Consider the following 9988-nt stretch of genomic DNA (forward strand, 5'->3'; position numbering starts at 1 on the left):
TCTTTCTCCCGTATATATATATATATATATATATATATATATATATATATATATATATATATAAAACAATATACTCAAACTATGTTACAAGTCGCATGTAATAAACTAATGGCAAAAAACTTGTAAAAAAATATTCTAATATAACAATCCAATGAAATTTAGCTTTTAACGAGTCGATAACAAAACTTTGCATTTTGGTAATAGAAACATCGTCATATATAACAAAAGCTGCTTTCTCTTGTGGTAGAATTAAAGCCCGTCCGTTTACATGGCGGAACCTCTAGCCACTTAATTCCAGAATAATGACCCGTGAGCAATAAAGTGAAAGCACCAAAGAGGTGCGGAATCGTGAATTGCGCGAATGAAGCAACACGAATGGTCTTCCTGATCTTTTGTACGATCCTTTGAATGAGAAGAGTCGATCAATTTTTTTTCCTTTCCATTTTCCTGGTTTTTGTTGCTTTTTTTTCCTTTCCTCTCTTTCCTCTTCTTTCTTTTGGTTTTTTTTTTTTTTTTTAATATTATTTTTTTTTTCGTTCCTTTTAATTTCCTCTCCCTTCTTTCAGACGTCGACAAAATACTCGATAATACGCGGTAACGTGTCATCTATTACTTTTTTTTTTCTTCTCTTTTTTTTCTGATAACGTTCGAAGGATCCTCCAAAGGGAATTAATTCTCCTTGAAGATAAAGTAACTTTACGAGAAGCGCAACAGCAATACGTTGATCCTGGTTGGCCTGGGATACGATAAAATGCGATCTTGCGGATTAGATTCACCTTTTCCCGTGTGTATGAATCAATCCTGCCACAACACAAAGTGCCAAGAGTGAGATAGAGTAAGGAAAGAAAAAAGGTGTGCAAGTGGAATAGTGGAGAGGAGAGGAGGATGGGGGAAAAAACCTGAAAAGAAAAGGAACGAAACGAAATGAAAAGAAAAAAAGAGAAAAGAAAAGAAAAGAAAAGAAAAGAAAAAAAAAGGAAAGAGAAACAACGAGAGACGACGAAAGAGAGAGAGAGAGAGAGTTGAACTCGTTCGTTTCTATGGGCGACGGGAACGACCAGCAGGCGTATTCATTTATTTATCGGACTTCCAAGTCCAAGGAGACCAAGGAGAAAGAAAAACTAGAGAGCAAAGGTCTTGAAACTTTTACTTCTTTCAACTATGTCGGTACATGCGTTTGTCGCGAAAGAAGGAAGTAGTTAACTCCACTCCCATCTTCAACATCACCCCTACTATCACACCCCGAATACCCCGAACGATACCTCGACAAAACATTCCAAATCAAAGCTTGATCAATTCTAACATCCACGATAAGATTTCAATTAATTATCCTTTCGAATTGAAAAACGTATATAACATATGATTTTTAAAGGACGTGCCCAAAAGGCGAAATCGAAAAGGTTTCTTCTTTGACTTGTAATTTTTCTTTTTCTTTTTCTTTTCTTTTCTTTTTTTTCCTTTTCTTTTTTTTTTTTTGTTCTTTTAACTGAAAAGAAAAGAAAAGGAAAAAATAACAAAAAGAAGAAGAAGAAGAAGAAAAATTAACATATAAAAAAGTCTGTCGAAAGAGAATAATCAATTTTTAAAATCGTTCAAGAACTTTTGGCCTAAAGAAACGATAAGATGGCGATTGAATGCCATATTTCTTTCTTTCTTTCTCTTTTTTTTTCTTCTTCTTTTTTCCTCTTTTTTTATCGTTTCTTTTTTTTTTCTCTTTTTTTTTTTTTCCTCTTATCTCCATCATCCGTTTGAAATATTCAGGATACAAATCCTTCGCTTCAAAGTGAGATTATTATAGAGAATAAAAGCATTTACCCGTGTAGAAAAAGATGTTATTTTGATAATGTCTACGTAGGTTAACGCCCACTACTGGTGATTCGGTGAAGGCGATAATATACGAACACATGGATTTTTCTTTCTTCTCCTTTTTTTCTCTTTCTTTTTTTTTCTTTTTTACATCTTTTTTACATCCTTTTTTTTTCTTTTTCTTCTTTTTTTTCTTTTTTTTATAACACAGAGGTTGTTCATCGTCGACAATAAATGTTATCGTGCAACACACTGGGCCACCTTGCAACCAGCAAATGATGAGAACGCACGCAAGAATTACGTACTGCAATATGAAACGTAGAAACGTGTGACTTACATTACGACGCGTGTAAGGGGTAATTATTCAGAGAAAATATAATTTATTTTCATAATAACCTTAACGAGAGACATCGTTACGGGTTTGTTATATAATTTTTAACAAATTATATTATCTCGTTGTCCGACAAATAATGCACAGGGACAGATATAAATTTGTTATATTTTCGTACTATAAATCTGTGAAACAACATCGCTAGTTGAAGAAGGATTTATAATGATATTTTCATATGGAGATATATCTGTATGATATAAAGTGAGAGGGGAAAAAAGAAAGAAAGAAAGAAAGAAAGAAAAAAAGAGAGCGAGAGTAATGGAGAGAGAAAGAGAGAGAGAGAGAGAGAGAGAGAGAGAGAGAGAGAGAGAGAGAGAGAGAGAAATTCATTTCCCTTTTTCTGTACGATGCTATCGAAAGTCGATGAAATATCAAATGGTCATGTGGTTACGATATGTTTTCACGTATCGATAATATAATAATAATAAAAGGAAAAAAAAAAACCTCTCGATAAATCCTACTCAAGTATTGAAATACTTTGGCATTCATTCCTATTAAATTTAACTTTTCAACAATACGATTGTTTAAGTTGATTTGGAACGATTTCATTGTTCACGCCCTTTCAATGAAGTACCGTTGAAACGTATCACCCGGCGTTATTGCGTTAAAATAATAAAATAAAAAAAAAAAATAAAAAAAAAAAAAAAAAAAAATAAAAAAAAAGAAAAAGAGAAAAGAAAAATTAATAAAAAAATAAACAAAAAAGAGAACAAAAGCAAGGATGGAAGGGAGGAAAAAAAACCAAGAAAAATATTCTTTTACGCGCATAAAACCAAACAGATTTTCGTTGTTTTTTAGAATTCCGAGTAAAAGCAACTGAGAAGCCATCGTTCGTTAGCTCGATATTGGTTAAATGACGCTGCTTTAACGACGATCTATGTTTACAGGAGAATTATTTAACGAAGGTAGTCCAAATCCCTTTGAAGGAAACCACATAGGTGCACTGAAGTATACCTATATCCTATGACATAGTTTCCAAGAGAGAAAGAGAGAGAGAGAGAGAGACAGGGAGGAGTTTCTAAAGCAAATGATCTTCGTTTTACATATACATACACACGTATCTAACATGTTTTACGCTAAAATATAGATGTGCAGTATTAGTGTACGTCAAGGTGTTTAAAGATTACACACTGTAGAAAACGGTTGTGTTAATTTAATAACGTTGGATAAAGGAAGAAAAAAATAATTCTCTGTAAAGAATTACCTTAAGAAATTTGAACGTAAAGATGATGATGATGATGATAATCGAATCACAAAATCGAATGAATAGTTTAGAAACTATCAAGGATGAAAATGAGATGATAGATCAAACTGATCCAAAGTTCCCTTATATCACAATATCATGTATGTATCTATGTTATTATTCATAATCGATGCGATCAATAAATTTATTAGCGAATGTACCAAGCAGGATATTAATTAATTCTAGAGAGGCATTTACAGTATATTGTGCGTAATTGCATAAACACCGCAATATTACATTAGCTAAGCTGCACTGGTGTATATATCGATGCAAAGTATAAAGCTTCATGAAATTGTCAATCGATCCTTTTGGTTGACCTCACACGATTAGAATAAATTTCGTAGTTATTTTTTCGTACGATAATCGTATGTCGCTCGATCGGACAAAATAAAACGAAACGTAACATAAATTACACTTATTCGATGATAAAATAGCAAAAAAAAAAAAAAAAATGGAAAATAATAAAATCGTAGATAACGTCTAAATATATTGGTGGATATGAAAAAGAAAATTTCAACTTTTCGTTTCGTGATTTTTCGAAAAAAGAAAAAAAAAGAGAAGAAAAGAAAAAAATGTATACGTAAGAATTTTCTCACTCGTAAAGGAACGAAAAAAGTGCGAACGAGTAAAAGCCAAGTAATGCAAGAAAGGAGACAGAAGTTGAGAAGCGAAGTGACGTCGGTAAAAGGAAAAAAGAAAGGAAAAGTAAAAAAAAAAAAAAAAGACAGAAAGAAAAAAGAGAAGGAAAGGTACACGAGTGACTTTGGTCGAAGTTGATATCAAGTGTAGAAAAGCTTTGATGAAAGAAGCTTGGACATCTTTTTAAACGATGAATCGAACTTAAAAACTGTGGAATAAGATCGTAAGAGAGTGAGAGTGAGAGTGAGAGTGAGTGAGAGAGAGAGAGAGAGAGAGAGAGAGAGAGAGAGAGAGAGAGAGAGTAAGAGACTTGTTATACTAAATATATAACGTCCAAAGTAAATATCGTAGTACGATAAGATCTACAAAAAAAAAAAACCAGGAAAAAAGAAAAAAAAAAGGACGGAAACGCGCTGCTGTGTGGTAAAAGTTCGTAATTAGCTTCAAGAAGGGAAAGAGAAGATGGAAAACAAAAAAAAAAAGAAAGTGTAACTTCCATTAAATCTAGCAAATAAGAAAGTCAAGTGACAAGAGGAATAAACAATGATTATTAATTTATTAAACTGGATCAATATTTTGAAACATTTTTAATTAACATTTTAAATAAATAATAAGTCTATCTTATAAACTATCAGTACGTAATAAAGGTGATCGCAGTTTATATCGATAAAAAAAAAAAAAAAAAAAAGAAAGAAAGAACGAACAAAAAAAGAAAAAAAAAACTATTCATATTTTAATTAAAATATTTGTAAATATAATAATTTATTAACGTTTCAAATAGATCATCAATATTTATATTAAATTCAGACTCTAATCAGACATAATCCTGATACAACTCCGAAGCTTAATTATTTACATTGGTCAAATATATTGGATACGTATATACTGATATTTTATTATAAATATTAATATTCATAGAAAATATATCTAAGATTTATAATGAACATTTATTTTACAAAAAATATTTATTCATTAATTAATGAAAATATCGATCAAATAAATAAAAATAAAAAAACAATGACGATTTTATAATGTCCCTTATAGATAATATATCAGATATGTACATATTATACTTACGTAGATATGTGTATGACTTTAAGCTCTTGGCAATTCGCGTACCTTTCTCCTACACACGACAGTCAATCCAGGAGAGTATGGTTTGCATCGATAAGATGAAAGTTTGGATTAAACCGTGAATATTCAAAGCCAAGCCGAAGGCCTCGAGGAGAGTATACGTAAATACATAGCTACTACGCTCGCTCGTGCGCGTTCAGAAATGATTAGAGGAATGAGCACGTTCTTGTGACGTAACACCACAAGAGATTATATGTAAGTTTGTTTTACGGATTATTAATGACATGTTTGTGTAACATATGGCAAAAGGATAACTCGATCACACTAAACTGCAACTGCATATGTAATAACTTTCTCTTTCTCTCTCTCTCTCTCTCTCTCTCTCTATCTCTCTTTCTCTCATGAGACTTGATTATTTTCAAGCTTCAATGAAATTGCTTTAATTTGTAAAAAAAAAAGAAAAACAAAAAAAATATATCTATCTTTATCGTATATATATACATATATACATATACATATATATATATATATATATATATATATATATATATATATATATATTATCACGAATCTAACGTGATAAATAAGTACGTAAGTTCATCGTATGTGAATCCATATATATATATATATATAGCAACAAAATTTTAACTATTTTCTGACGTTTCATCATGACAAGTGGAAATATTAATCGTAATATTTTTGATCATAATAAATATAAAATGATTAATCACACAAAAGGAAATTCTGCATTCGTATTTAATTTTGGAATATACGAATCTGATATATAAATATATATTTCGTAATAACGATATAAAATTAATTGCATTACAGATCGTATCGCAAAAAATAGAATTTCTTTTTTAACTTTTATTCGGAGAGAGGATAAAAATATAGTTAGCTATAAAAAAAAAAAAAACCATTCTATGAATATCATCTATCGACTAAAAATTATATAATATAGATATAGATATGTAGATATATATATATATATATATAAACTGCCGTTAAAGAAACGACGTATTGACAAAAGGTCAAAAAGGGATCACGTAAATTTGGAGAAAAAAATAATACGTGTTCGTTTAGCAGATTCTTTTATAATTAATCCTAAGTTTCAATATGTATTCGATATCCTTTCCATAGATAACATATCACAGGAGAAATGTCAATAACTAAAATAAATCAAAGATAATTAAATAAATTACTACGACTGAAATAAAGCGTAACGATTAAATTATCCCAAAAATTGAGGAGACAAAAAAAGCGACACATATTATAGTTAAATATGTGTATCTATTAAAATCGAAATCGATCGTTAATTTCACCAAATCTCTCGAAATAAATATATTTAATTTCTATCAAAGCAATATATATATATATATATGTATCGATTATTATTCAATAAAAATCTAACAAAGGTATCTATTAATTACTTCCAATCCTTCCAAAGATAAAAATAAAAACGTATGATTAATTGAAATTAAAAACAATTCAGAATAAATAATGATCATGGTTGAAACACGAGCGGATTTATTATGGACCAAATCTCAAATATCAAGTTTCCGTGGTGTAGTGGTTATCACATCCGCCTAACACGCGGAAGGTCCCCGGTTCGATCCCGGGCGGAAACAAATTTTTTCTCTTTTCTTTTCGTCTTTTTAATTCGACAAAACTTGTACGTACTACGTTTAACGTTTACAATGTTGTAAAGAGTTACATGTTTTTATCGAAATTAATAAAAAAAAAAAAAGAAATTATATACACAAACAAGATATAATACCGATGAGATGTCACTCTTTTTTCTTTTGCATTGAAAAACTAATCAATTTAAATATATCTGTATATAGATTAAAATCCATCCAAGTTTAATAACCAATTTTCTCAATTGGTTCGTTATAAAAATAAAAGGAAATCAAGTTGTTTCCGTGGTGTAGTGGTTATCACATCCGCCTAACACGCGGAAGGTCCCCGGTTCGATCCCGGGCGGAAACATTCTTTTTTTACCCTTATAATAAAATAATATAATTTATCGGAAATAATATATTACATATGGGTTTTTATTCGTGGATATACCTTTTTGACCTTTCGTAAAGAGATTAAGGACGATTGATAAATTTGAACGAGGTTTTTACAAGTTCAATCAAAACTACATAAACAATTTATCAATTTACTTTTTCTTTCAAGATCCTTCGTACAAAAATTGTTCTTTCTTTTTTTTTTCTAAAAAAAAAAAAAAAAAAAGAAAAAAAAATAGAAAGAGAAAAAACAATCTCAGAAAAGAATAATCAATATTTAAATACCAAATGAGAAGTTTTGACCCATCCAAGAGTTATTCGAGATACCCTATATATCATAATATAGTACTTATTAGATCTCTTTCGATCGTTCTGAGATCACGAAATGTAGGTCGAATACGTTTAAATGTGCCTCGAATGAGAACAATTTTCATTTTTAAGTGTTAAACCAATGGCCTTTGGTACAGCAAGATATTATTAATTGAAATGGATTATTTAATTTGATTATATGATGTTACTGCATGTCTTAGAAAAGACAAGGAAGACTACGTTAATTACCTAGGTTGTCTCTACCCTCTCTTTCGGTCCCATTCCACCCCTATACTTATTCTAGTTGACATGAAAATTCTTCGTAAAGTACAATCTTCCTTTCTCGAATATATGACGCGAATTAAGTAGTTCCCCGGCTATGTGACTTTAAAAATTCTATCTGTCAGGAATGCTTTTAATGAAACGAGATTTCCCTTGCGATCTCGTCAATCTAATTTTCTTATCGTACCGCATCTTCTACTACTATCATAAATTATTCCAGAGTGAAATCGAAGAAACGTCAAAGGGAGTATTTTTAAAGCGTTAAAAATCGATAAATATTTTTGAAAAAAAGGAAAAGAAAAAAAAGAAAAAAGAAAGAAAGAAGAAAAACCGGACGAAAAAAATAAGTAAATAAAAATTAAAACAAAAGAGAGAGAGAGAGAGAGAGAGAGAGAGAGAGAGAGAGAAAGAGGGAGAAAGAAAGAAAAGAGGAGAAGAAAGAAAGAAAGAAAGAAAAAGAAGGAAAAAAAAAAAAAGAAAACGAAACAATATTCATTCCAAACTATTGGGCAAAAGTCACGGGGACAAAGTTGAGGGACTATAAAGTTAGGAAAAACGTTATTCGCGTAAGAGGTAACGGCGTGAATATTGAGGTTACAATAGACACACAATATAACCCGGAATTGTGGAAAGTTTTGGGAGGATAAAGGATTGACCCGGATGCAGGACACGAGCTTTGCAATGTGAGCTACATGGAGCGGAGTGAAGAAAAGAGGGTCACCTCCGGTGAAGCTTTGGAGCTTCCAACTTACAATACTTTGTCTCGAGATAGGAAAATGTGCCTTAGACCGAACCCTCCTGTATCTCTTCAAGAGTCTTCCTGTCTTGCTTACTTGGTTGCTTGCTTTCTTTTTTTTTTTTCTTTTCTTTTTTTTCTTCCATTCTTTCCCTTTTTTTTTCTTTTTTACCTTCACCTTCATGCCCTCCCATTTTGAGCCGTCGTTCTTCCCTTTCATTCTCCATCCCAGATACTCGGGGATACATACAAATTTTATGAGCGTTGTCCTATCCCCGGCCCAGAACTTCTCTCAGTACTTCAGTCAGACACAGACTTTACTTCTGCCTTTTGTTGCACTCGCATATCACTTATACGACCTCGACAATGCACCCATCCCAAGAGAGAAAACGGTATATAGGTATTGTATATATCGTAGATATTGTAATATCTACGTATACAAGCGGCAAAATCTAGATTAATATCTTAAAGACGATGAAAATGTCGCTTACACGTTTTCCCTTCGTGATAAGAATTAATACTATAATCATAAAATCTAAACTCCTCGTTGTTCTTCATTTACTCTCTCCCTCTCTCTCTCTCTCTCTCTCACTCTCCTTCTCTTTCTATCCGTCTATCTATCCTTCTCGATCTCTCGATTTCTTAACCATTAAATATTCAACGCGATTTTAATTATTTTCAATTGAAGAAAAGAAACTCGTGCAATGTAAACGACGATTGAAAGAACATATCGCATTATTTTTCCACGAGTAACTTGAAATCATTGAAAAAGTCAAGTAATAACCATTATCGATATCACTGTACTTAATAAAAAAAAAAAAAAAAGAAAAAAAAAAAATGTCAACAAGTAGATAGTCGTTTAATCGTTTCCATCTTCAATCAAACATATTACGAGCAAACCATTATTATTGACTTCGTTTTCCTTTCAATAATTCCCTCTGAAACTTTTCTTCTTGTCGTTCTATATTTCTTTCCTTATTTTCTCTCTCTCTCTCTCTCTCTTTCTCTCTCTCTCTCTTTCTCTCTTTCTCTCTTTCTCTCTCTCTCTCTTTCTCTCTCCTTCTCTCTCTTTCTCTCTCTCTTTCTCTCTCCTTCTCTCTCTTTCTCTCTCTCTCTCTCTCTCTCTTCCCTATTAAATCCAATATACGAGATGTATGTAAATGCGCGAATAAATAGGTCAAGAAAGTACGACGTTAGTTCGTTTTTTAAATCTTAATTGGTAATTCGCTCGATTATAAAAGGAAAAAAATTCACATATACCCACCTTGCTTCCTTCTAACAATTCCTCCTCCTTTCATTAATACATAAGAACGGAAAAACTATTTAAGATTCGATATCTTATAATATTGTCGAAATGGGTGACCTATAACTAAGAAGAAAATGAATAAATTCTCATAAAGCATTTCTATTTGCGGCGATGTTCCGTGTCGTTCTTTCGCAGCTCGATAAATAATTCGAACTTCTAAGTCCGGAGCTCGACTCCGTTTGAAAAGAAT

At 31.3% G+C, this 9988-nt stretch overlaps 2 non-coding genes across 2 annotated transcripts; both read left to right on the plus strand.

The window, feature by feature from the left end:
* Positions 1-6708: 6708 nt before the first annotated feature.
* Trnav-aac lies at positions 6709-6781 on the plus strand. Its single transcript has one exon. It is a non-coding gene; the product is annotated as a tRNA-Val (tRNA).
* A 288-nt stretch (positions 6782-7069) lies between these two features.
* Trnav-aac lies at positions 7070-7142 on the plus strand. The gene has a single exon. It is a non-coding gene; the product is annotated as a tRNA-Val (tRNA).
* Positions 7143-9988: the final 2846 nt, after the last annotated feature.

The sequence above is a fragment of the Vespa crabro genome, chromosome 4 (genome assembly GCF_910589235.1).
Source record: "Vespa crabro chromosome 4, iyVesCrab1.2, whole genome shotgun sequence".
Taxonomy (NCBI): Eukaryota; Metazoa; Arthropoda; class Insecta; order Hymenoptera; family Vespidae; genus Vespa; species Vespa crabro.